A 26,399-nucleotide genomic window follows, 5' to 3' on the forward strand; every position below is an offset into this window, starting at 1 on the left:
CATATGTAGTCCAAAGCAGCACTATAAAATTAATTAAAGTACATAACAGCATGGACTGCGATATGCGTTCAAAATGTCGATGTTCATGTGTCCTGCAGTTCACACGATGACGCACAGTTTGCTGCGTTCTTCATCGACCATGAGCCGAGTGATCCAACGCTTAGAGTTTTATAATTCAGTTTTATATAATGTCAATATTGTTTTTATTGAAAGAAATTAAAAATACACCATTTTACTGGCATATATCAATTCCTTCAATAAATTTATTTTTATACCTAAAATAAATGTTGCGAAATGTCTTAGTTTCATATAAGCATTATATATCATAATAATCTGGTTATGGTTTGCTATTTTGGGTGACACATACTGCAAAATTTATATAAAACATTAACCTGATGGATGACAGGTACAAACATTGTATATTTTAGGTTGTTGCATTAGCCAACGTATGCTCATAACATAGATTAACAATACATATTCGCAACGCGTCTATATTATGGTCCATATACACAAACACTTATTTCGATTACCACATTCAAATTATTTTAATTTTAATTCGACTTCTACTTTCGAATTTAGTTTAGTTTCTTCGATTTCCATTTTCGAGAATTTTTTTTTATAGGAAAAGCCGTTGTTGTAGTAAGTACTGCCACAAATACGCACAGCAACATTAATAATGTTAAAGTCTTTTTATGAGGTTGCCAGCCCCACATATAAAATAAAAGCCATCTTCATTTTATTTTGACTTTAACTTTTGATTCCGTGGAATCATTTGTAATATTTTTATTTTGGTAAATTGTATTTATTTGTATTATAACAAATGTTTATTAACGATAAGGATATTATACAATAATGATCCTTCCGCAGGTTCACCTACGGAAACCTTGTTACAACTTTTACTTCCTCTAAATAATCAAGTTCGGTCAACTTTTGCGAAACAACCATAACACGCAAGTGATCACGTCCGGAGACCTCACTAAATAATTCAATCGGTAGTAGCGACGGGCGGTGTGTACAAAGGGCAGGGACGTAATCAATGCGAGTTAATGACTCACACTTACTGGGAATTCCAAGTTCATGTGAACAGTTTCAGTTCACAATCCCAAGCATGAAAGTGGTTCAGCGGTTTACCCGGACCTCTCGGTCTAGGAAATACACGTAGCGTGTAGCGCGCGTGCAGCCCAGGACATCTAAGGCATCACAGACCTGTTATTGCTCAATCTCATTATTGCTAGACGCAATTTGTCCATTTAAGAAGCTAGTGTCCTTATAATGGGACAAACCAACAGGTACGGCTCCAATTACATAAACACATTCAAACACAATAAACATTTTACTGCCACCATGAATGAAGGCTACATAATCTTCAGCACCATAATCCTGAAGATATCTATTTAATATATTTGAGTCTCGTTCGTTATCGGAATTAACCAGACAAATCACTCCACGAACTAAGAACGGCCATGCACCACCACCCATAGATTCGAGAAAGAGCTATCAATCTGTCTTACACACTTATGTTCGGACCTGGTAAGTTTTCCCGTGTTGTGTCAAATTAAGCCGCAGGCTCCACTCCTGGTGGTGCCCTTCCGTCAATTCCTTTAAGTTTCAGCTTTGCAACCATACTTCCCCCGGAGCCCAAAAGCTTTGGTTTCCCGGGAAGCGACTGAGAGAGCCATAAAAGTAGCTACACCCAATTGCTAGCTGGCATCGTTTATGGTTAGAACTAGGGCGGTATCTGATCGCCTTCGAACCTCTAACTTTCGTTCTTGATTAATGAAAACATCTTTGGCAAATGCTTTCGCTTAAGTTAGTCTTACGACGGTCCAAGAATTTCACCTCTCGCGTCGTAATATTAATGCCCCAACTGCTCCTATTAATCATTACCTCTTGATCTGAAAACCAATGAAAGCAGAACAGAGGTCTTATTTCATTATCCCATGCGCAGAATATTCAGGCATTTGAAGCTCGTTTAAGAGCACTAGTGCAGGTTTTTAAATAGGAGGAACATATGAAAAAATACAAGTATTTAATCACATATAAGAACTCCACCGGTAATACGCTTACATACATAAAGGTATAGTACTAACCACAATTGTAAGTTGTACTACCCGTGTTGGGATGCTGGGGGTTGCTGGTCCTGGAATTTTCCAACCAGCGCAAAATCAATAGATACGACAGACCGGACTAACGAACTGAATTGCGTCGCAGACTCGAAGCCGCAGGTGACATTGAATTCGATAGATTTCCATACCTCCGCGATAAAAAAAAAAAAAAAATATCCAAATGCCTCGTCATCTAATTAGTGACGGCCATGAATGGATTAACGAGATTCCTACTGTCCCTATCTACTATCTAGCGAAACCACAGCCAAGGGAACGGGCTTGGAATAATTAGCGGGGAAAGAAGACCCTTTTGAGCTTGACTCTAATCTGGCAGTGTAAGGAGACATAAGAGGTGTAGAATAAGTGGGAGATATTAGACCTCGGTTTGGTATCGTCAATGAAATACCACTAATCTTATTGTTTCCTTACTTACTTGATTAAATGGAACGTGTATCATTTCCTAGCCATTATACGGATATATTTATTATATCTTATGGTATTGGGTTTTGATGCAAGCTTCTTGATCAAAGTATCACGAGTTTGTTATATAATCGCAAAAAAATTCTTTAATAAAATGATGCATATATGTATTTTTGATTTGAAAATTTGGCATAACTCCAATTACTCAGGTATGATCCAATTTAAGGACATTGCCAGGTAGGGAGTTTGACTGGGGCGGTACATCTCTCAAATAATAACGGAGGTATCCCAAGGCCAGCTCAGTGCGGACAGAAACCACACATAGAGCTAAAGGGCAAATGCTGACTTGATCTTGGTGTTCAGTACACATAGGTACAGCAAAAGCTGTCAAGAGGATTGCTTCACAATGATAGGAAGAGCCGACATCGAAGGATCAAAAAGCGACGTCGCTATGAACGCTTGGCCGCCACAAACCAGTTATCCCTATGGTAACTTTTCTGACACCTCTTGTTAAAAACTCTTTAAACCAAAAGGATCGATAGGCCGATCTTTTGCTGTCCCTGTATGTACTGAACACCGAGATCAAGTCAGCATTTGCCCTTTAGCTCTATGTGTGGTTTCTGTCCGCACTGAGCTGGCCTTGGGACACCTCCGTTATTATTTGAGAGATGTACCGCCCCAGTAAAACTCCCTACCTGGCAATGTCCTTGAATTGGATCATACCTGTGTAATTGGAGTTATACCAAATTTTAAAATCAAAAATACATAAATGCATCGTTTTATTAAAGAATTTGTTTGCGATTATATAACAAACTCGTGATACTTTGATCAAGAAGCTTGCATCAAAACCCAATACCATAAGATATAATAAATATATCCGTATAATGGCTAGGAAATGATACACGTTCTAATCATCAAGTAAGTAATCAAGTAAGTAAGAAACAATAAGAGTAGTCGTATTTCATTGACGATACCAAACCGAGGTCTAATATCTCCCACTTATTCTACACCTCTTATGTCTCCTTACACTGCCTTTCTTTCGGTGCACTAAATCACCGATTTAATTACTTTCCAAACAAGGAAAACCTAGTTCTTCGCATTCTGTACACGAGCGCAACGAAAACACGTCCGTCGTTAATCCATTCATGGGCGTCACTAATTGGATGGCGAGGCATTTGGATTGCACGATTCATTGAACCGAAGTTCCGCAACGCCTACGTACTAAAACCATCCTCATAGCCATTTAATTATAACCATTATTTTGCGATGTTTATGCCTTTATTGATGTTATGCCAAGACATCAAGCAAATGTTTTGAACCAAACGTTTTAGCTAAGTCCAATCTCCGGAAAACCCGCTCAGGTACATGAACTGTTTAAAACAACCGAGACTGCCTCTCATAACCTGGACGCTAATGATATGACTATCATATTCGCTGAGGAGACCCTTCGCTATCAATCTTTTAACGGATTGACCACTCCAGATCCCCTGCAGTTCAGGGTGGCCGAATGGAATTCAATGTCACCTGCGGCTTCGAATCTGCGACGCAATTCAGTTCGTATGTCCGGTCTGTCGTATCTATTGATTTTGGGCTGGTGTGCATCATCCATAGAGTGTCACAATTTGTATGTCGATCACATCAATGTCATTTTGTCGTAGTGTACCCAGGTCTGGTTTATTAAGGCCGGATTCGCACTGCAGACTTGGTTCAACAATGACCACGCAGCCTCTCTCCTCAAGTGATTGATTCGATTTACTACGCAGTTGTGTCTAGCTACCCGCCTCCCAGAGTTTATAGTTTTTTGTTCGTGAATTTTTAAACTAAAATCAAATCCAAAATAGTGGCACAAATTGTTAATAGTGACCCTTAAGTCGCTATCTGTGATATTGTAGTGGAACTCAACGTGAATTTGTTTGCACGAAGTGGGGCTCCGCTGCCCAGCGGCCACGCGGTCGCTTGTGTCTTAGACACTCTGCTGCTTGAACTGTAAGCTTTTAGCTGGCAGATTTTGATTATCGATAACGATCCACAGCAAAAATCTATCGATTATGAGTCGATGAAGCTAATTGCTGGCGCTGGCCCTAAAGAGATTCGGAAGGAATTGACAAAGAGCTGGCTGAGTGAAGATCCAGCCTTCGCTACTACCTACTGCAGCTCGACCTTCACACTGACCACCACCAGCTCGACTATCTCGTCTGCGTACATATTCACCTCCTCCTTGAGCGGCAACGTATGCTCTACTACTGCCAGTACAACTCACAACAGTGCATCTGTCAGCTCAATTGCGAAGCCACAATCTGCCTCCGGCTGGCAGGATGTCTCCTTTAAATCTAGGAATAGAGGAAATATAAAGAGAGCAGGTGCGGTCCTCTCCCCTAAAATGGTAAAAAAGGTGGCGTCTGACAAGCCGGCTAAAATCACTGCCAATCGCTTCCAAGCCCTTAGCGACAAGGAAGATATGGTCCTGGGCGTGGAATCTTCGAGTGACAACGACGAGCCATGCTCCTCGAATACCGCCCTCAACCGTGCCGCAAGGAAAGCAGGACAAAAACAACAGCTGAAAGGTGCTCACCATACTGTACCAGCCCCGAAATCAAGCCGTCACTCTAAGGTACCTAGAATGATGTTTCCCAATGTGGTGAACTTCACATCATTTCGCGACGAGCTGGACGCTCTTGTGGGAGACTCCTATACAATAAAGGCCCTGAATTCGGGAGATTGCGCTGTTCAGTGCAACTCCCCAGAAAGCTACAGGCTGGTGGCCCGTCACTTTCTCGACAAAGGATCCCTTTTCCATCACCATCAGCTACCGGAGGACCGACCCTACAAGATTGTCATGCGCAATATTCACCACGGAGTCCCATCGGTGGATATCATCGCAGCCCTCCAGAACGAAGGACATAACGTTGTACGGATTTATACTCCGCGCAACAAGGCTACCTCTCTTCCTCTTAATATGAGGTTCATTGACCTCAAAAAAGCTGAGAACAACAATCAAGTAAAGGGCATACCGGTTGTCTGTAGGCACAGGGTAACTTGTGAGAAACGCCGTAAACAATCGGAACCGATTCAATGCCACAGGTGCCAAGGCTATGGTCATACCAAGGCATATTGTTCTCGGCACTATATATGCAGAGAATGCGGAGAAAATCACCCCACTGCAGAGTGCAAGCTGGAACAGGACGAGGCCAGATTCTGTTTTCACTGTGGCGGCCCCCATGCAGCAAACTTTAAAGGTTGCAAAAAATACCTGCTAGAGGCTTCTAACCGCAAACATCAACGGAAAGTCAATGAACCCTCTGTTTCTGGTCCTGCAAGAGGAGTACACCAACCCAGTCCACCAGTCCTTATGTCTGGTAAGCCTTCCTTTGCTAGTATAGTCAGAGGAAGTCAGCCCGTCGCCAAGCCTGCCGTTACTGTCCCCCCTGCAAGCGCCAACCTTGAGTCTAAGCTGGAACAACAGTTTTCTAGGCTTGACAGGATGTTGTCACTAGTTGAAACACTAATGCAACTGCTCATGCAAAATCGCACCTTCCCTTCTGCTGCTCAAAATGGGTCCTCTTAAGATAGCAGCTTGGAATGCCAATGGGGCCTCCTCGAAGACTAATGGATCCTCGCCTTCATCGAGCTTCACGAAATCGACATCCTCCTGCTGTCGGAAACCCACTTCGTTTCCCGGTCCACTTTTAGAATTCCTGGCTTTACCCTCCACACTGCCAACCACCCGGATGACAGCCGTCGCGGAGGTGCGGCGATCCTTATTAGATCACTCATCTCCCATCAACTCTTCTCCACCCTGTCGGAAAATCACATCCAGGCAGCAGTTATCCAGCTGACGGCAAGCAGGGGTACTTTTAACATTGCCTCAGTATACTGCCCTCCTAACCTCAGGTGGACGGAGGCTGACGTTGAGCTTATCATCTCTCAATTTGGCACAAAGTTCCTAGCGGCAGGTGATTGGAACGCAAAGCACAGATGGTGGGGAAACTACAGGATGTGCACTAGAGGCAGGGTGCTGCTCTCCGCTCTGGCGGGCAAAGGTATTGACATTGTTGCAACTGGAGAAGCTACTTGCTATCCCTTTCGAACAAGTGTCACTCCAAGTGCAATTGATTTCGGGATCTCCAAAGGATTCAGACAGCAAGAAATCAACGTGCAAACCCTGACAGAACTGTCGTCTGACCATCTCCCCCTGCTGTTTGTGCTGGATGAAGACGCTCAGCTTTTCAAAGGTGTCACTAAAATGCTGTCACCTACTGCAAATACTGTGGCCTTCAAGGAGCACATCGAGGCCACAGTTGATCTCAACATCCCCATTGACACATGCAGTAGTCTGGAAGCTTATGTAGATTACCTCGTAGCTACAATCGCGGAAGCAGCACGGAGGGCCACACCTCCCCCACATCAAGCTCGTCACACGACCGCAAGGAGGGCTCCCATCTTGAGCTTGGAGGCTAGGGAGCTGCTCTCCCACAAAAGGAGCCTCAGGAGACGGTATATCGCCACAGGAGATCCGAACATCAAGCAGCTATACTCTAGTACCACAAACAGACTGCATCGTTTGCTAGCCAGGACCCGACGAGATAATCTGGATACCCTGCTTGAGGGTATTGGCCCAGATAACAACAGCAACTTCTCGTTATGGAGGCTCACAAGAAATATCAAGAGGCAGCCGATGTTTCAATCTCCCATCCTGAGTCAAAGTGGCCTCTGGCTCAAGACGGACGATGAAAAAGCGAGGGCATTTGCTTTGCACCTGACCTCCACCTTCTTGCCCTTCAACCTAACAGACGACTCAAACCGCGTAGAAATCAATAATTTTCTGGACGCTCCGACTGTACCGGCTCGCCCCATTAGGCATACCACTCCGCAGGAAGTCATGATGCAGCTGAAGGCGCTACACATCAAGAAAACCCCTGGTTACGATAGCATCGACAACCGTGCTGCGAAGTCTCTGCCACGCAAAGGAGTCCTAGCCTTAGTAAAAATTTTTAATGCCATGCTAAGGCTAGGGCACTTTCCAAGGCAATGGAAGCGAGCACGTATCATTATGATACCTAAAGCCGGAAAGCCGCCAACGCAGATCGATGCATATCGCCCAATCAGCCTGCTATCAACATTCTCTAAGATTTTTGAGAGAATACTCTTAGCCCGCCTGATGGAACTGCCGCAAGTAGTGAACCATATACCTCCACACCAATTTGGTTTCAGGAAGTCCCACGGCTGCCCTGAACAAATACATCGACTGGTAAACCAGGTGACGCATGGCTTCGAGCACAAACTCTACACGGTCGGCGTCTTTCTAGACGTGAAGCAAGCGTTTGACAAGGTGTGGCATGAGGGCCTTCTATACAAGATGAAAACTCTCCTTCCTGCTCCCTACTATGCCATCCTGAGATCGTTCATCTCTAATCGGACGTTCGACGTTGCAGTGCGTGATGCTCGATCCAGCCTGGAGGAGATTCATGCAGGAGTTCCACAGGGAAGTGTTCTTGGGCCCTTCCTATACACCCTGTACACTGCTGACATGCCATCTCCCGCAAACAACGCCGAAGTCCCCCCGGCTCAGCTGCTCCTGGCCACTTACGCCGATGACACTGCCATGCTGGCGTCTCATCCTTCACTGCAAACTGCCTCCAACGCGGTCCAGGATTGGCTGCACGCAATCGAAAAATGGACTGCCAAATGGAATGTGGCCATTAACTCCTCAAAGTCAGCCTGTGTAACTTTTTCCCTGCGACCCGGAACCTGCACAGATCTGACCTTCAATGGAAGCCCTATCACCAATGCTAGATCGCACTGCTACCTAGGAGTTCATCTAGATCGGAGACTGACCTGGGGGGCCCACATCACGTCGGTCAAATCAAAGTCACTGGCGAAGCTAAAAAAGCTCGACTGGCTCTTCCACTCCAGCAAACTTCAAATGAGCTCTAAGGCTCTTTTAATCAAAGCCATTCTCGCTCCAACGTGGAGTTATGCCATCCAGGTGTGGGGAACTGCCGCCAAATCCCAGCTTAATAGGCTCCGTGTGGTCCAGTCAAGAGCTGCACGTCACGCATCTGGGCTCCCCTGGTACGTGACGAACATAGTCATCGAAAGAGATCTGAAAGTTACCCTTCTTGGGGATCAGATTAATTTCCACAGCAGCCGTTATGCCGACAGGCTTATGGCCCACCCGAACCGACTAGCAACTATCCTAGCTGATCCCATCTCTCTCCGAAGACTGAAGAGGGTACACCCCAGCGATCTCCTTACCCGGAGGATAACATAACATATTACATTTTCTTTTGTACTTTATAATTAAGATACCACTTGGTCTCATTTATCTTTATCACACATTAGGTTAAGTTCAGAGGAATTACTGAACGATTCCTTTTGAAATCTTAATAAATAGAATTAGTTACTCCAAAAAAAAAAAAACCCTTTCACTAAAATGGGGTTTCTCTATAATAGTAAGAGAATATGGGAATATTTAAACATTTTCCCTTATACATATAATAATTATTCATTTTCATGTGTTTATTATTTAATTTACTTATAATATTGCCAAAATCATATGAATTAATACGTTTTGAACAATATGAGAGGTTGGCAACCACTGCCTACCTAGAATAGTTTTTGAACCCTCTGTCGTACTTCAGGTAACTTACACTATTATACCCTTTCACTAAAACGGGGTTTCTCTATAATACTAAGAGATACCCATATACATATAATAATTAACCATTTTCATATGTATATTATTTAATTTAATCATATAATTGCCAAAATCATATGAATACATAAGTTTTGAACAATATGAGAGGTCGGCAACCACTGCCTACCTATAGTAGTTTTTGAACCCTCTGTCGTAATTCGGTCGTTTACACTACTATACCCTCTCACTATAATGGATTTTCTCTATAATACTAAGAGAATGTGGAATATTTCAGCATTTTTTCCTTATACATATAATAATTAATCATTTTCATATGTATATTATTTAATTTACTCATATAATTGCCAAATTCATATGAATATAAAGTTTTGAACAATATGAGAGGTCGGCAACCACTGCCTACCTATAGTAGTTTTTGAACCCTCTGTCGTAATTCCGGTCGTTTACACTACTATACCCTCTCACTATAATGGATTTTCTCTATAATACTAAGAGAATGTGGGAATATTTCAGCATTTTTTCCCTTATACATATAATAATTAATCATTTTCATATGTATATTATTTAATTTACTGATACAATTGCCAAAATCATATGAATACATAAGTTTTGAACAATATGAGAGGTCGGCAACCACTGCCTACCTATAGTAGTTTTTGAACCCTCTGTCGTAATTCCGGTCGTTTACACTACTATACCCTCTCACTTAAATGGCTTTTCTCTATAATACTAAGAGAATATGGGAATATCTTAGCATTTTTTCCCATATACATATAATAATTAACCATTTTCATATGTATATTTTTTAATTTACTCATATAATTGCCAAAATCATAAAAATACATAAGTTTGAACAATATCAGAGGTCGGCAACGGTCTTTCCTCTATAATACTAAGATAATATGGGAATATTTCATCATTTTTTTCCCTTATACATATAATAATTAATCATTTTCATATGTATATTATTTAATTTACTCGTATAATTGTCAAAATCCTATGAACACATAAGAGAATACAATATGAGAGGTCGGCGCAACCATAATATAGTAGTTGATGACGAGGTGTTTTGGCAACTTGACACAATTCATTAAAGCCTTTATATTAATTATATGATAGGGACAATATCATATGCGTCACTAAATTGATGACGAGGTGTTTGGCAACTTGATACAATTCTTTAAAGTCTTTATATCAAAAATTATATGATAAGGACAATATCATATGCGTCACTAAATTGATGACGAGGTGTTTGGCAACTTGACACAATTCATTAAAGTCTTTATATTAATTATATGATAGGGACAATATCATATGCGTCACTAAATTGATGACGAGGTGTTTGGCAACTTGATACAATTCTTTAAAGTCTTTATATCAAAAAATTATATGATAAGGACAATATCATATGCGTCACTAAATTGATGACGAGGTGTTTGGCAACTTGACACAATCCATTAAAGTCTTTATATTAATTATATGATAGGGACACTATCATATGCGTCACTAAATTGATGACGAGGTGTTTGGCAACTTGGTACAATTCTTTAAAGTCTTTATATCAAAAATTATATGATAGGGACAATATCATATGCGTCACTAAATTGATGACGAGGTGTTTGGCAACTTGACACAATTCATTAAAGTCTGTATATTAATTTTATGATAGGGACAATATCATATGCGTCACTAAATTGATGACGAGGTGTTTGGCAACTTGATACAATTCTTTAAAGTCTTTATATCAAAAATTATATGATAAGGACAATATCATATGCGTCACTAAATTGATGACGAGGTGTTTGGCAACTTGACACAATCCATTAAAGTCTTTATATTAATTATATGATAGGGACAATATCATATGCGTCACTAAATTGATGACGAGGTGTTTGGCAACTTGATACAATTCTTTAAAGTCTTTATATCAAAAATTATATGATAAGGACAATATCATATGCGTCACTAAATTGATGACGAGGTGTTTGGCAACTTGACACAATCCATTAAAGTCTTTATATTAATTATATGATAGGGACAATATCATATGCGTCACTAAATTGATGACGAGGTGTTTGGCAACTTGATACAATTCTTTAAAGTCTTATATCAAAAATTTATGATAGGGACAATATCATATGCGTCACTAAATTGATGACGAGGTGTTTGGCAACTTGACACAATTCATTAAAGTCTGTATATTAATTATATGATAGGGACAATATCATATGCGTCACTAAATTGATGACGAGGTGTTTGGCAACTTGATACAATTCTTTAAAGTCTTTATATCAAAAATTATATGATAAGGACAATATCATATGCGTCACTAAATTGATGACGAGGTGTTTGGCAACTTGACACAATCCATTAAAGTCTTTATATTAATTATATGATAGGGACAATATCATATGCGTCACTAAATTGATGACGAGGTGTTTGGCAACTTGATACAATTCTTTAAAGTCTTTATATCAAAAATTATATGATAAGGACAATATCATATGCGTCACTAAATTGATGACGAGGTGTTTGGCAACTTGACACAATCCATTAAAGTCTTTATATTAATTATATGATAGGGACAATATCATATGCGTCACTAAATTGATGACGAGGTGTTTGGCTACAGGAAAAAATCATTTATTTATCGAATCATCAAGCAAAGGATAAGCTTCAGTGGATCGCAGTATGGCAGCTGCTCAACCACTTACAACACCTTGCCTGTTACAAAAGTCGTTTACAATTGATTCTAGGCTTTGTCATTGTATTAAATAATGCTTTTATATGTAACTAGCGCGGCATCAGGTGATCGAAGATCCTCCTAATTTACTATGTTACAAATTACATTGGCATCACATCCATTGTCGTTTATAAAATAAATTATAAACTTTAAATGGTTTAGAAGCCATACAATGCAAATTGCCCCTTATTTATCATTGCAGTCCAGCACGGATACGACCTTAGAGGCGTTCAGGCATAATCCAACGGACGTAGCGTCATACCACTGTTCGCTCGAACAAGTATTGTGCCATTGGTCCGTACCTGCGGTTCCTCTCGTACTACGCAGGAATGCTGTCGCAACAACGTTTTGTCATTAGTAGGGTAAAACTAACCTGTCTCACGACGGTCTAAACCCAGCTCACGTTCCCTTGCATGGGTGAACAATCCAACGCTTGGTGAATTTTGCTTCACAATGATAGGAAGAGCCGACATCGAAGGATCAAAAAGCGACGTCGCTATGAACGCTTGGCCGCCACAAGCCAGTCATCCCTATGGTAACTTTTCTGACACCTCTTGTTAAAAACTCTTTAAACCAAAAGGATCGATAGGCCGAGCTTTTGCTGTCCCTGTGTGTACTGAACACCGAGATCAAGTCAGCATTTGCCCTTTTGCTCTATGTGTGGTTTCTGTCCGCACTGAGCTGGCCTTGGGACACCTCCGTTATTATTTGAGAGATGTACCGCCCCAGTCAAACTCCCTACCTGGCAATGTCCTTGAATTGGATCATACCTGAGTAATTGGAGTTATACCAAATTTTCAAATCAAAAATACATAAATGCATCGTTTTATTAAAGAATTTGTTTGCGATTATATAACAAACTCGTGATACTTTGATCAAGAAGCTTGCATCAAAACCCAATACCATAAGATATAATAAATATATCCGTATAATGGCTAGGAAATGATACACGTTCCATTTAATCAAGTAAGTAAGGAAACAATAAGAGTAGTGGTATTTCATTGACGATACCAAACCGAGGTCTAATATCTCCCACTTATTCTACACCTCTTATGTCTCCTTACACTGCCAGATTAGAGTCAAGCTCAAAAGGGTCTTCTTTCCCCGCTAATTATTCCAAGCCCGTTCCCTTGGCTGTGGTTTCGCTAGATAGTAGATAGGAACAGTAGGAATCTCGTTAATCCATTCATGCGCGTCACTAATTAGATGACGAGGCATTTGGCTATTTTTTTTTTTTTTTTTGATCGCGGAGGTATGGAAATCTATCGAAAGATACTAGGTCTGTCAACACTTCAGTTTCCTAGCATGCACGATTCATTGCTCTATCTGAACCGAAGTTCCGCAACGCCTACGTACTAAAACCATCCTCATAGCCAATTTATATATTACCATTATTTGCGATGTTTATGCCTTTATTGATGTTATGCCAAGACAGCAAGCAAATGTTTTGAACCAAACGTTTTAGCTAAGTCCAATCTCGGGAAAACCCGCTCAGGTACATGAACTGTTTAAAACAACCGAGACTGCCTCTCATAACCTGGACGCTAATGATATGACTATCATATTTGCTGAGGAGACCCTTCGCTATCAATCTTTTAACGGATTGACCACTCCAGATCCCCTACAGTTCAGGGTGGCAGAATGGAATTCAATGTCACCTGCGGCTTCGAATCTGCGACGCAATTCAGTTCGTATGTCCGGTCTGTCGTATCTATTGATTTTGCGCTGGTGTGCATCATCCATAGAGTGTCCGTCTGTCACAATTTGTATGTCGATCACATCAATGTGATTTTGTCGTAGTGCCACCAGGTCTGGTTTATTAAGACCGGATTCGCACTGCAGACTTGGTTCAACAATGACTACGCAGCCTCTCTCCTCAAGTCCCGCTTGATTCGATTTACTACGCAGTTGTGTCTAGCTATGCGCCTCCCATGCGATCGGTAACATTTTTGCATAATATGGTTTGTTGTTTCGGGAGCGTCACATCCTGCACGACACTGTCGTTCCAATTCGTGCCTTCCCCTTGTAGTACGAGACTTCGTGGGTAGGGCATTTATCCGCAGACGAATACCGTCTATATATTCCTTTCCTGTTAGTAAACGCGTGGGTTGATTAACCCACCCGTGTTGCGGGCCCAATGGTCTGCTTCACGGAGTCCGCTACCATCAACTGAGAGGTACAATTTGTTCGCCCAATATTTTTCTATTGCCGGACGCGATAACAATTCATTTTGTTCTGCTAATAATCTATCTCGGGCCCGTTGTTTTTCTGCTTCGAGGAAAGAGCTGGCTACCTCGTTTTGCGTGAGGTGAGGCCATTTAATATTACTCAAACGTCTTAGCCTTAACATTGGAGCTACCCATCTAAGTGATGGAATTCCGAGACCTCCACTTTTTGGGGGTGCGTGAATGAATGCTATCGGTATATCCAGCGGAAGATTTAGCCATCTTCGCACATAGTATCGTATTAGTTTGTCAGTTTTTCGTAGGACGCCTATCGCCACACTCCCAAGGGCTAACTTGTGATAGAGCTGTGGGATAAGGACAGTCCTAAGGGCGAACATCCTCTGTTGTGGTTTGAGGGGGGCCTTTGTCAATCTTTGTAGCTTCGGACCAATGTCCTCGGCCGGATTGCATCGAACCCTCCCGGTTGCAGTGAAGTTGATGCCTAAGTACTTCCACTCGTCCGTTCGCTTCAATGATGGAATCTCCCTTGAGCCTACGTAAAAGCTCTGTGCCTCTAGCACGGTACACTTCTGTTTCGGCTGGCCCTTAATGCCAACGGTAAAACATTTGTCGGCATTAAGTTTGAGGCCGACGAGAGATAGAAAATCCAACGTTCTGTCCAACAATACTTGAAGTCCCATTCGAGTTTCAGCAAATAGTACCAAATCATCTGCAAACGCGGCCGCGTTAGTAATGGCATTTCCGACTCTGGCACCAATTTCGCTGGGTAGGTTTCTAAGTAACCTGTCCATTACCAAGTTAAATAGAATAGGAGACAAAGGGTCACCCTGCTTCACTCCTCTAGCAGGGACGAATTCCTCTGAACTCCAACCGTCCCCATTGAGACTGGTACCGCCACCCTCGTACGTATTCTGTACGTAGTCAACGAAGCCCTTTGGCGCACCATAAGCACGTAAGGTGTCATATATAGATGCATGCGATAAAGAATCGAATGCCTTGCTTACATCTAAATTTGCAATGTAGCAAGATCTAAAGTGCTTATGGATATGCCTCAAGACTAAGTCAACTATCGTCGCGTTATCGGCACATCCGTCGGTAGGTAAGAAGCCCCGCTGGCGCGGGTCCCAATTGATTGATGAGTTCAACCGGGTTGCCAATATTGCATTTAGCTGTCTTACCAGGACTGAAGGCACCGATATTGGACGAAAGTCTTGCGGTCGCTTCGCCGTCACCGTCTTCGGGATGAAGACGGTTCTGGCCAGTCGGATAGAGTGTGGTAGATTGCCGCACCCCGCGCTTACTTGAATTTCTTCACTTTGACATTCAGAGCACTGGGCAGAAATCACATTGTGTCAACACCCGCTAGGGCCATCACAATGCTTTGTTTTAATTAGACAGTCGGATTCCCCAAGTCCGTGCCAGTTCTGAATTGATTGTTAATTGATAATCGTTATAATTGATAAGAACTAATTGGTTTAACCCAAATAGTATTCTTAAAAATTTTAGCAAGAAAGTTCCACAATTGGCTACGTAACTAAACTATCCGGGGAACAAGTAACTAACATAAATGCTAGAAACTCTATTTACCCAGAACGAGCACATAAACCATGTTATTGTTTCCCAATCAAGCCCGACTATCTCAATCTTCAGAGCCAATCCTTATCCCGAAGTTACGGATCTAATTTGCCGACTTCCCTTACCTACATTATTCTATCGACTAGAGACTCTTCACCTTGGAGACCAGCTGCGGATATTGGTACGGCCTGTTGAGAAGTTTGCGTGTCCCCACCATAAATTTTCAAGGTCCGAGGAGAAAATATCGACACAACAGTATATGTCATGCTCTTCTAGCCCATCTACCATATCTCTCTGCGAAAGACTTCCATGGTAGTACGGCTATAAAACAGAAAAGAAAACTCTTCCGATATCTCTCGACGGCTTCTTTATGGTCGTTCCTGTTGCCAGGATGAGCACGAGGCCCATATTTAATAACAAACGGATACTCAACAGGTTACGGAATTGGAACCGTATTCCCTTTCGTTCAAAATTATTCAAGTGTATTATATTCGCTTTGTTTATATAGTTAGGCATTTTTGTTTTACTTGAAAATTTTCGGCTTTCGCCTTGAACTTAGGACCGACTAACTCGTGATCAACCACTGTTCACACGAAACCCTTCTCCACTTCAGTCCTCCAAGGTCTCATTCGATTATTTGCTACTACCACCAAGATCTGTACCAATGGCAGCTCCATGCAGGCTTACGCCAAACACTTCTACGCATACCATTGTACCTTCCTACTCACTAAAGTTTCAAAATTTATATCACAAGTAATATAAATCATCTACTTTAGCGGTAATGTATAGGTATACAACTTAAGCGCCATCCATTTTAAGGGCTAGTTGCTTCGGCAGGTGAGTTGTTACACACTCCTTAGCGGATTTCGACTTCCATGATCACCGTCCTGCTGTTTTAAGCAACCAACGCCTTTCATGGTATCTGCATGAGTTGTTAATTTGGGCACCGTAACATTACGTTTGGTTCATCCCACAGCGCCAGTTCTGCTTACCAAAAGTGGCCCACTGGGCACATTATATCATAACCTTGAACTTCATATCAAGAAAGTTAAGGTTCTTACCCATTTAAAGTTTGAGAATAGGTTAAGATCGTTTCGACCCTAAGGCCTCTAATCATTCGCTTTACCAGATAAGATTATTTTATATAATATTAAAATGCACCAGCTATCCTGAGGGAAACTTCGGAAGGAACCAGCTACTAGATGGTTCGATTGGTCTTTCGCCCCTATACTCAATTCTGACAATCGATTTGCACGTCAGAACTGTTTCGGTCTTCCATCAGGGTTTCCCCTGACTTCAACCTGATCAAGTATAGTTCACCATCTTTCGGGTCACAGCATATATGCTCAAGGTACGTTCCAGTTAGAGGCATAAATAATATAAATATACATTATACATAACTATATAGAACGCCCCGGGATTGTGTTAATTAGCTATAAATAGCTAAAAAACTAATCCATTATTAGTCAAGTTAATTACGCTATTAGGTTTACATCCCAATAACTTGCACATATGTTAGACTCCTTGGTCCGTGTTTCAAGACGGGTCCCGAAGGTATCCTGAATCTTTCGCATTGTTAATCATACAAGAGCATATAATAAATACAAAAATCAATGATAATTATGCCATTATATAATTCCGAAAAATTAACGCTCTGTAATAATATAAATCTATCAGCACTTTATCAAATTAATAACATTTATTCTGTGTTAAAATGCAAGCAATTTAATTGGAATAAACTATAAGTTATATTTTATGATAAATTTGGGATATGCTAATAGATTACAATGTCCTTATATGGAAAAAATGCACATTATTCTTAATAATATTATTTAAATATTACAATTTTAATGATGAATTTTCCATAACGGATATTCAGGTTCATCGGGCTTAACCTCTAAGCAGTTTCACGTACTGTTTAACTCTCTATTCAGAGTTCTTTTCAACTTTCCCTCACGGTACTTGTTTACTATCGGTCTCATGGTTATATTTAGTTTTAGATGGAGTTTACCACCCACTTAGAAACATCATCTAGCAATCATTAACGTTATACGGGCCTGGCACCCTCTATGGGTAAATGGCCTCATTTAAGAAGGACTTAAATCATTAATTTCTCATACTAGAATATTGACGCTCCATACACTGCATCTCACATTTGCCATATAGACAAAGTGACTTAGTGCTGAACTGTTTTCTTTTCGCTCGCCGCTACTAAGAAAATCCTTGTTAGTTTCTTTTCCTCCCCTAATTAATATGCTTAAATTCAGGGGGTAGTCCCATATGAGTTGAGGTTGTATATATAACTATATTTTGCCATAAATTCTTTATATATAAATGATAAAACAATCAATTAAATTCGTTATAAATAGTTCCAATAGTTCTTGTAAGCAAAGTTATTTTTTATCCATTTAACGAACCAACGAAGAATAATAACAAAACCAAGATTTTTCTTTTTCCGAATCATTAATAAGAGACAATTCTAGATGAAAAATATTTCAATTTTTTATGCTAGACATTTCTCAGTATTATTTGATTGAAAAAGAAAATATTTCTCTTCGTTTTTCACATTCAAATGTGAGATAATGTTTTTCATTTCTTTTTTAATATTATGAATAAAATCATTATTTAATCCAATAATATACCATATGCTTATAAAAAATTTATAAACAACTTAATTAGCAAAGTCTTACAACCCTCAACCATATGTAGTCCAAGCAGCACTATAAAATTAATTAAAGTACATAACAGCATGGACTGCGATATGCGTTCAAAATGTCGATGTTCATGTGTCCTGCAGTTCACACGATGACGCACAGTTTGCTGCGTTCTTCATCGACCCATGAGCCGAGTGATCCACCGCTTAGAGTTTTATAATTCAATTTTAAATAATGTCAATATTGTTTTTATTGAAAGAATTAAAAATACACCATTTTACTGGCATATATCAATTCCTTCAATAAATTTATTTTTATACCTAAAATAAATGTTGCGAAATGTCTTAGTTTCATATAAGCATTATGTATCATAATAATCTGGTTATGGTTTGCTATTTTGGGTGACACATACTGCAAAATTTATATAAAACATTAACCTGATGGATGACAGGTACAAACATTGTATATTTTAGGTTGTTGCATTAGCCAACGTATGCTCATAACATAGATGAACAATACATATTCGCAACGCGTGTATATTATGGTCCATATACACACACACTTATTTTGATTACCACACATTCAAAATTATTTTTATTTTAATTCGACTTCTACTTTCGAATTTAGTTTAGTTTCTTCGATTTCCATTTTCGAGAATTTGTTTTTATAGGAAACGCCGTTGTTGTAGTAAGTACTGCCACAAATACGCACAGCAACATTAATAATGTTAAAGTCTTTTTATGAGGTTGCCAAGCCCCACATATAAAATAAAAGCCATCTTCATTTTATTTTGACTTTAACTTTTGATTCCGTGGAATCATTTTGTAATATTTTTATTTTGGTAAATTGTATTTATTTGTATTATAACAAATATTTATTAACGATAAGGATATTATACAATAATGATCCTTCCGCAGGTTCACCTACGGAAACCTTGTTACGACTTTTACTTCCTCTAAATAATCAAGTTCGGTCAACTTTTGCGAAACAACCGTAACACGCAAGGCGTCACAGTGATCACGTCCGGAGACCTCACTAAATAATTCAATCGGTAGTAGCGACGGGCGGTGTGTACAAAGGGCAGGGACGTAATCAATGCGAGTTAATGACTCACACTTACTGGGAATTCCAAGTTCATGTGAACAGTTTCAGTTCACAATCCCAAGCATGAAAGTGGTTCAGCGGTTTACCCGGACCTCTCGGTCTAGGAAATACACGTTGATACTTTCATTGTAGCGCGCGTGCAGCCCAGGACATCTAAGGGCATCACAGACCTGTTATTGCTCAATCTCATTATTGCTAGACGCAATTTGTCCATTTAAGAAGCTAGTGTCCTTATAATGGGACAAACCAACAGGTACGGCTCCACTTACGTAAACACATTCAAACACAATAAACATTTTACTGCCACCATGAATGAAGGCTACATAAGCTTCAGCACCATAATCCTGAAGATATCTATTTAATATATTTGAGTCTCGTTCGTTATCGGAATTAACCAGACAAATCACTCCACGAACTAAGAACGGCCATGCACCACCACCCATAGATTCGAGAAAGAGCTATCAATCTGTCTTACACACTTATGTTCGGACCTGGTAAGTTTTCCTGTGTTGAGTCAAATTAAGCCGCAGGCTCCACTCCTGGTGGTGCCCTTCCGTCAATTCCTTTAAGTTTCAGCTTTGCAACCATACTTCCCCCGGAGCCCAAAAGCTTTGGATTCCCGGGAAGCGACTGAGAGAGCCATAAAAGTAGCTACACCCAATTGCTAGCTGGCATCGTTTATGGTTAGAACTAGGGCGGTATCTGATCGCCTTCGAACCTCTAACTTTCGTTCTTGATTAATAAAAACATCTTTGGCAAATGCTTTCGCTTAAGTTAGTCTTACGACGGTCCAAGAATTTCACCTCTCGCGTCGTAATACTAATGCCCCCAAACTGCTTCTATTAATCATTACCTCTTGATCTGAAAACCAATGAAAGCAGAACAGAGGTCTTATTTCATTATCCCATGCACAGAATATTCAGGCATTTGAAGCCTGCTTTAAGCACTCTAATTTGTTCAAAGTAATAGTACCGGCCCACAATAACACTCGTTTAAGAGCACTAGTGCAGGTTTTTAAATAGGAGGAACATATGAAAAAATACAAGTATTTAATCACATATAAGAACTCCACCGGTAATACGCTTACATACATAAAGGTATAGTACTAACCACAATTGTAAGTTGTACTACCCGTATGAAGCACAAGTTCAACTACGAACGTTTTAACCGCAACAACTTTAATATACGCTATTGGAGCTGGAATTACCGCGGCTGCTGGCACCAGACTTGCCCTCCAATTGGTCCTTGTTAAAGGATTTAAAGTGTACTCATTCCAATTACAGGGCCTCGGATATGAGTCCTGTATTGTTATTTTTCGTCACTACCTCCCCGAGCTGGGAGTGGGTAATTTACGCGCCTGCTGCCTTCCTTAGATGTGGTAGCCGTTTCTCAGGCTCCCTCTCCGGAATCGAACCCTGATTCCCCGTTACCCGTTGCAACCATGGTAGTCCTAGATACTACCATCAAAAGTTGATAGGGCAGACATTTGAAAGATCTGTCGTCGGTACAAGACCATACGATCTGCATGTTATCTAGAGTTCAACCAATATAACGATCTTGCGATCGCTTGGTTTTAGCCTAATAAAAGCACATGTCCCATAAGGTTCATGTTTTAATTGCATGTATTAGCTCTAGAATTACCACAGTTATCCAAGTAACTGTTAACGATCTAAGGAACCATAACTGATATAATGAGCCTTTTGCGGTTTCACTTTTAATTCGTGTGTACTTAGACATGCATGGCTTAATCTTTGAGACAAGCATATAACTACTGGCAGGATCAACCAGAATAATGTTTTTCCTTCATATTCCATTCATATTTTTTGAATCGAAATAAGCAATATAATAGATATATAGATTTTTCACTTTATATAATTCCATGATTTTTATTATATTGAATAAAATTCAATATTTCGCCTTTGGGTAAAATTTTAAATATATAAATGTAAGATTGTTTATTATTATTAATTTAATTATTAGTTTAATTCTAAATGCGGTAATTATATAAAGTATTCTTAGTTTGTGACCGAACGACTGCTGCTGAGAACTCGACTGCCTGCTACGCTGACTTCCACCCAACTCCACTGCTGCCTTGCGATCGTTCCTTCGATGACTGATTGTCGATAACTTCGATTTCCGACAATCATGTTGCTGCTCAACAGCGCTGCCAACCGGGTTGTTGCCAGCCTTCAGCCTTACTCCATGTTACATTCGGCCCTCCTGATCATCATCATCCGACCCGGATGACAATAGGTCTGCATTTTCGGCTATGTACTTCCACAACTTCATGTTGTCACAGCTGGTGGATGTGACATTGGGTCCTTCGACGTTTGCTGCTTTTTTAACGTCATATCTGCCATTGTCTTTGACTCCTGTGACTTCGTATGGACCTAAATACCCGCTTGCCATCTTGCGGCCAGCTACAAATTGGGTCCTTTTAATTGCAACCAGATCACCTGCTTTGTATTTGTATTCAGCTCGGCGCTTTTTGTCGTAATTGCACTTGTAGTCCTTCTGCGCCTGCTCGATGTTGCGTTTTACCAGCTGTCTCATCTCATAGCGGTCCTCGTTGAATTGACAGACCACTTCTTCTTGGAGCAGTTCCAGTAACCGATCCTCAACTCGGGTGTACATCTTGGTGCCAAACATGACCTCAAATGGTGACAGCTTCAGTGATGAATGCACGTGACAGTTGATCGCCTTTTGTACCTCAGGCACATATTTGTACCACTTCGACGGTTCGTCTGAAGACAGCTTTGGTATTATTGCCAAAATTAAACGATTTACTCGTTCTATCTGGCCGTTGCCTCTGGCCACTCCAGTAGTTGTGCAGACGTGTTCCACGTTATGGCTGCTCATAAATTGTTCGAACGCACCACTCGTAAAGGCCGTTCCTTTGTCGCTAACAATTCGCTTAGGGAAACCAAAAATGTTTGACCAGTCGGTCAGCCTCTTGACCACTTCTTCCTGTCCGGTTGATTTGGTTGGGAATAACCAGACAAACTTTGAAAACGCATCGACTGTTGCCAGAATGTATTTATACTGTTTGGCCGATGAATCCATTGGCCCCAAATGATCGATGTGTAGTGTGTGCAACGGTGCGTCTCCTTTATCTATGCAATTTAGATATCCCTCCTGCTTTCCCAACTTTTTGCTGTGGATGATACATTTTATACAGTTAGAAATTAGCTTTTTTACCTTGTATTCCAAATGAGGAATAAAAAATTGCTGCTGTATGCTATGCATCGTCTTTTGCAACGACAAATGGCCCACTTCATGTGCGCTTTGAATCACCTCCCTCTCCATTAGTGCAGGGACAACCAGTAGTTCATTGCCATTGACCATACTATACAACAGGCCACCTTTTAGCTTGTAGGGTTGGAATAGACGATCTTTTAGAATTTCCAGGATTGCTCTAATTGAATCATCGTTCTGCTGCGACTTTTTAATACGTGCTGTCAACTCGGATGTTATCATCATGCATGCTTGGGGATGGCGGCTTAAAAAATCAACGTGTCTCATTCTTTCTCCTGCACGATGTTCGGGTTGAAAATTAAAATCCTGCATATAGAGAATCCATGGGCCAACTTCTCTTGGGACATCTGCTTTTTTTGTTGTCTGTTTAAATGCGACACAGTCCGTGACGAGCTTGAAAGGGACTCCCAATAAATAGTGTCTGAACTTTTTCAGAGCTAAGTATGCGGCTTTTACTTCAAGGTAGTAACTATGACGATTTGATTCGGCTTTTGTAGTTTTTCTGCTCCAAAAGCAGACTGGGTGAAAACTGCCTTCGAACTTCTGCAATAAAACGGCTCCTAACCCGTCCTTAGAGGCATCTGTATGAAGTTCGGTTTCTGCTTCTCGTGAGTAGATCCTCAATACTGGTTCGTTTACCAGAATCTCTTTCAGCTTATTCACCGACTGCTGCTCTACTGGTCCAATGTTGAAAATGGCATCTTTTTTTAATAGGTCCGTCAGTGGTCTCGCAATTTGGGCGTATCCAGGTATGAATTTTCTGAAGAATCCTGTGAGACCCAGAAATCCTTGAACGGCTTTTACATTCTGAGGTGTTCCAAAGGAATTCACTGCTGATGTTTTCTCTTTTCCAGGGCATATTTGTCCACCTTCGATAATATGTCCCAGGAAATGAATTCGCCTCTGCATAAAGTTGCACTTCTTCCATTTTATTTTTAGACCAAATTCTGCAGCTCTCTTAAGTACCATTTCCGTCTTTTCCATGCATTCTTCTGGGGTAGCGGCATATACAATTATGTCATCCATATATAGCTGCATTATATTGGAATTAATTAGTTCTTGAAAAATAAATTGAACGAACCGTATAAACGCTGCTGGGGAATTCTTAAAACCAAAGGGCGCTTTGTTAAACTCGAATAAGCCTTCTCGGGTAACAAATGCTGTGTACGGCTTGCTGGCTTCTTCTACGGCCACATGAAAAAATCCGTTCTGTAAGTCCATGGTTGTAAACCATTTGGCACTCTGCAGTTTTTCAAGCACCTCCTCCATTATGGGTACCGGAAAACAATCCATCAGAACCATGGTGTTCAATTTTCTATAGTCCACGCAAACGCGTAGGGTACCATCCTTTTTCTTGACAACGACTATGCGACTGGCAACATTTGATGTAGATTTACGGACGATTGACTGCTCGACCCATTCCTCTACCTGCTTCTTTACAGCTATAGCTTCTTCTTCAGATAGTCGGGTGTGTCCATGGCGAAAGGGTTTAATCACGCCATCAGGAATAATTTTGAGTTCGACTGGACATTGCTTTATCTGCTTGGGTGGTGTTTCGTATGTTCTCTCTATCATGCGTTCAACGTCTTCTCGGTATTGTGGTGCAACTGTAAAAGAAGATTCTTCACAAATATTAAACATTTGGGAATACTCAACCGCTTGTTTTTTATCTGCTTCCAGGTCAAGAAAAGTATAGCCTTCTGCACTACAGATAAGACGAAACTTGCTGATAAAATCGTGTCCCACTATTCCATCGCAACTGAATTTAGAATCGTGGACGACTAAAACGTTGTGGCTTGCTTCCACCTGGTCGGTCTTGATTAATGCTCTGAAGCATCCAATCGGCTGTGTTGAGGCATTTCCCAAACCTCGCAATACTGTTGCAGTGCGGTTTAAATCAACATCTTTCATCTTCTTGAATATAGCTTCTTTAATTATGGTCACATCTGATCCTGTGTCCACCAGACAGTTGATGATAATCCCATTTATGATTACTGGCTTTGTTCGTGCACTATCAACGTGAATGCGCATGCTGTTTACTTTTTCCGGACACTTGCTTGAGATATGGCCCTCTTGATTACAGCTGAAACATTTGGTAGGAAGTGTACAATCCTTTCGTTTGTGTTCCCTCGAACCACAGTTGAAGCAGTGATCTGCTTTTACACCTTGTGTAATTTGCTTTGGTTTTGGTTGAATATTCGGCTTGTCAACAATATTCAGACTCTCGTAGATTTCGAATTCTTGCTTTAATTCCTTAAGAGTTTTACAACGGAGCATAGCACCCTTATACTCCTTTTTAATGTCGAGGCCGTTTACGATATGAGTTATCAAAGCAACTGTTTCAACTTCACCTAAGGCTGCTATTTTCTTCATTTGTAACAAATAGTCGTGTAGAGTCTCCTCCCTCTTCTTCTTCCTGTCTTGCAACTTTTTGTGAATAACGGCGCTATTATAGCTGCCTGAAAATTCTTCAATTAGTAACTCTTTGAGTTCAGTGTATCCACTGACACATTCAGATTCTAAGAAAAGTTCTGCTGATCCAATCATCTTACTTCTGGCTTGAACATATTTTTGTTTCTCCGAAAGTTCATATGCCTCGGCATTTTTCTCAAAAATTCAAACCATTTTTTAATAGGAATTGATTTGCCATCACAGTCACTTACAACTTTTTCAAATTTTTCTGCAGCGATAATTACTTGCCCCTCTTGTTTAGATTTTGCCAACATGCTCTGGGTTAGAGTATTCATCATTTGTTCAAATTTCTCTTCGACTTTAGCACTAGCGTCTTTATTCTGCTTCTTTGCCTCTGCTTCTCCTACAGGCGCCAACTTTTGATCTTCTTCGTTCATTTTTTCTTTTCTGCTTTCGTCCTCGCTTTCGTTCTCTAGAATTGCTTGTATTTGGTCGGTGTTAAGTTTTTTATTTGTAGGTGGTGTACGTGTGAACATTCCGCGACAAGGCACTAACACCAGCAAACAACGACAATGTTCTAACGGCGCGACGGTAGTTGATTTTGCAGACGGCGCCACCGGTTAAAAGACAAATTTTGATTTTCGTTAGAAACGAATTTCACCACCTTTGCAATTTAATTGTTTTAAATTCCACAACAGCAAAACGACTTGAGTCTGTATGAGTTCAACCGATTTTTTCAACTTTCAACGCAGTAGACGTAGCCATAACTTTACAACTTTAAAGACTAAATCCACGCACACGACAATTTCAACTTTATCAGTTCTCTCTAGCAGCTTTCCCGACTTTTACCGACTTGTGTTCAAACAAAATCTGTACAACTGATTTTTCCAACTTTAAATGCAATAGATATAGCCACAACTTTACAACTTTTAAAGACTATATCCACGCACACAACAATGTCTTTTTTCTTTAAACAACTGCACCTTCATATAACCGATTTAGGACTGGACGAGCCCCCATGTAAGATTGTTTATTATTATTAATTTAATTATTAGTTTAATTCTAAATGCGGTAATTATATAAAGTATTCTTAGTTTGTGACCGAACGACTGCTGCTGAGAACTCGACTGCCTGCTACGCTGACTTCCACCCAACTCCACTGCTGCCTTGCGATCGTTCCTTCGATGACTGATTGTCGATAACTTCGATTTCCGACAATCATGTTGCTGCTCAACAGCGCTGCCAACCGGGTTGTTGCCAGCCTTCAGCCTTACTCCATGTTACATA

At 40.6% G+C, this 26,399-nt stretch overlaps 2 non-coding genes and 1 pseudogene across 2 annotated transcripts; all 3 read right to left on the bottom strand.

The window, feature by feature from the left end:
- Window positions 1-11,833: 11,833 nt before the first annotated feature.
- Window positions 11,834-17,981, bottom strand: LOC116802386 (annotated as a pseudogene).
- A 395-nt stretch (window positions 17,982-18,376) lies between these two features.
- Window positions 18,377-18,555, bottom strand: LOC116802355. The gene has a single exon (XR_004362706.1). It is a non-coding gene; the product is annotated as a 5.8S ribosomal RNA (ribosomal RNA).
- Window positions 18,556-19,241: 686 nt separating this feature from the next.
- On the bottom strand, window positions 19,242-21,236 carry LOC116802378. Its single transcript, XR_004362720.1, has one exon. It is a non-coding gene; the product is annotated as a small subunit ribosomal RNA (ribosomal RNA).
- Between the last annotated feature and the right edge of the window lie 5,163 nt (window positions 21,237-26,399).

The sequence above is a fragment of the Drosophila sechellia genome, chromosome X, assembly GCF_004382195.2.
Source record: "Drosophila sechellia strain sech25 chromosome X, ASM438219v1, whole genome shotgun sequence".
Classification (NCBI taxonomy): Eukaryota; Metazoa; Arthropoda; class Insecta; order Diptera; family Drosophilidae; genus Drosophila; species Drosophila sechellia.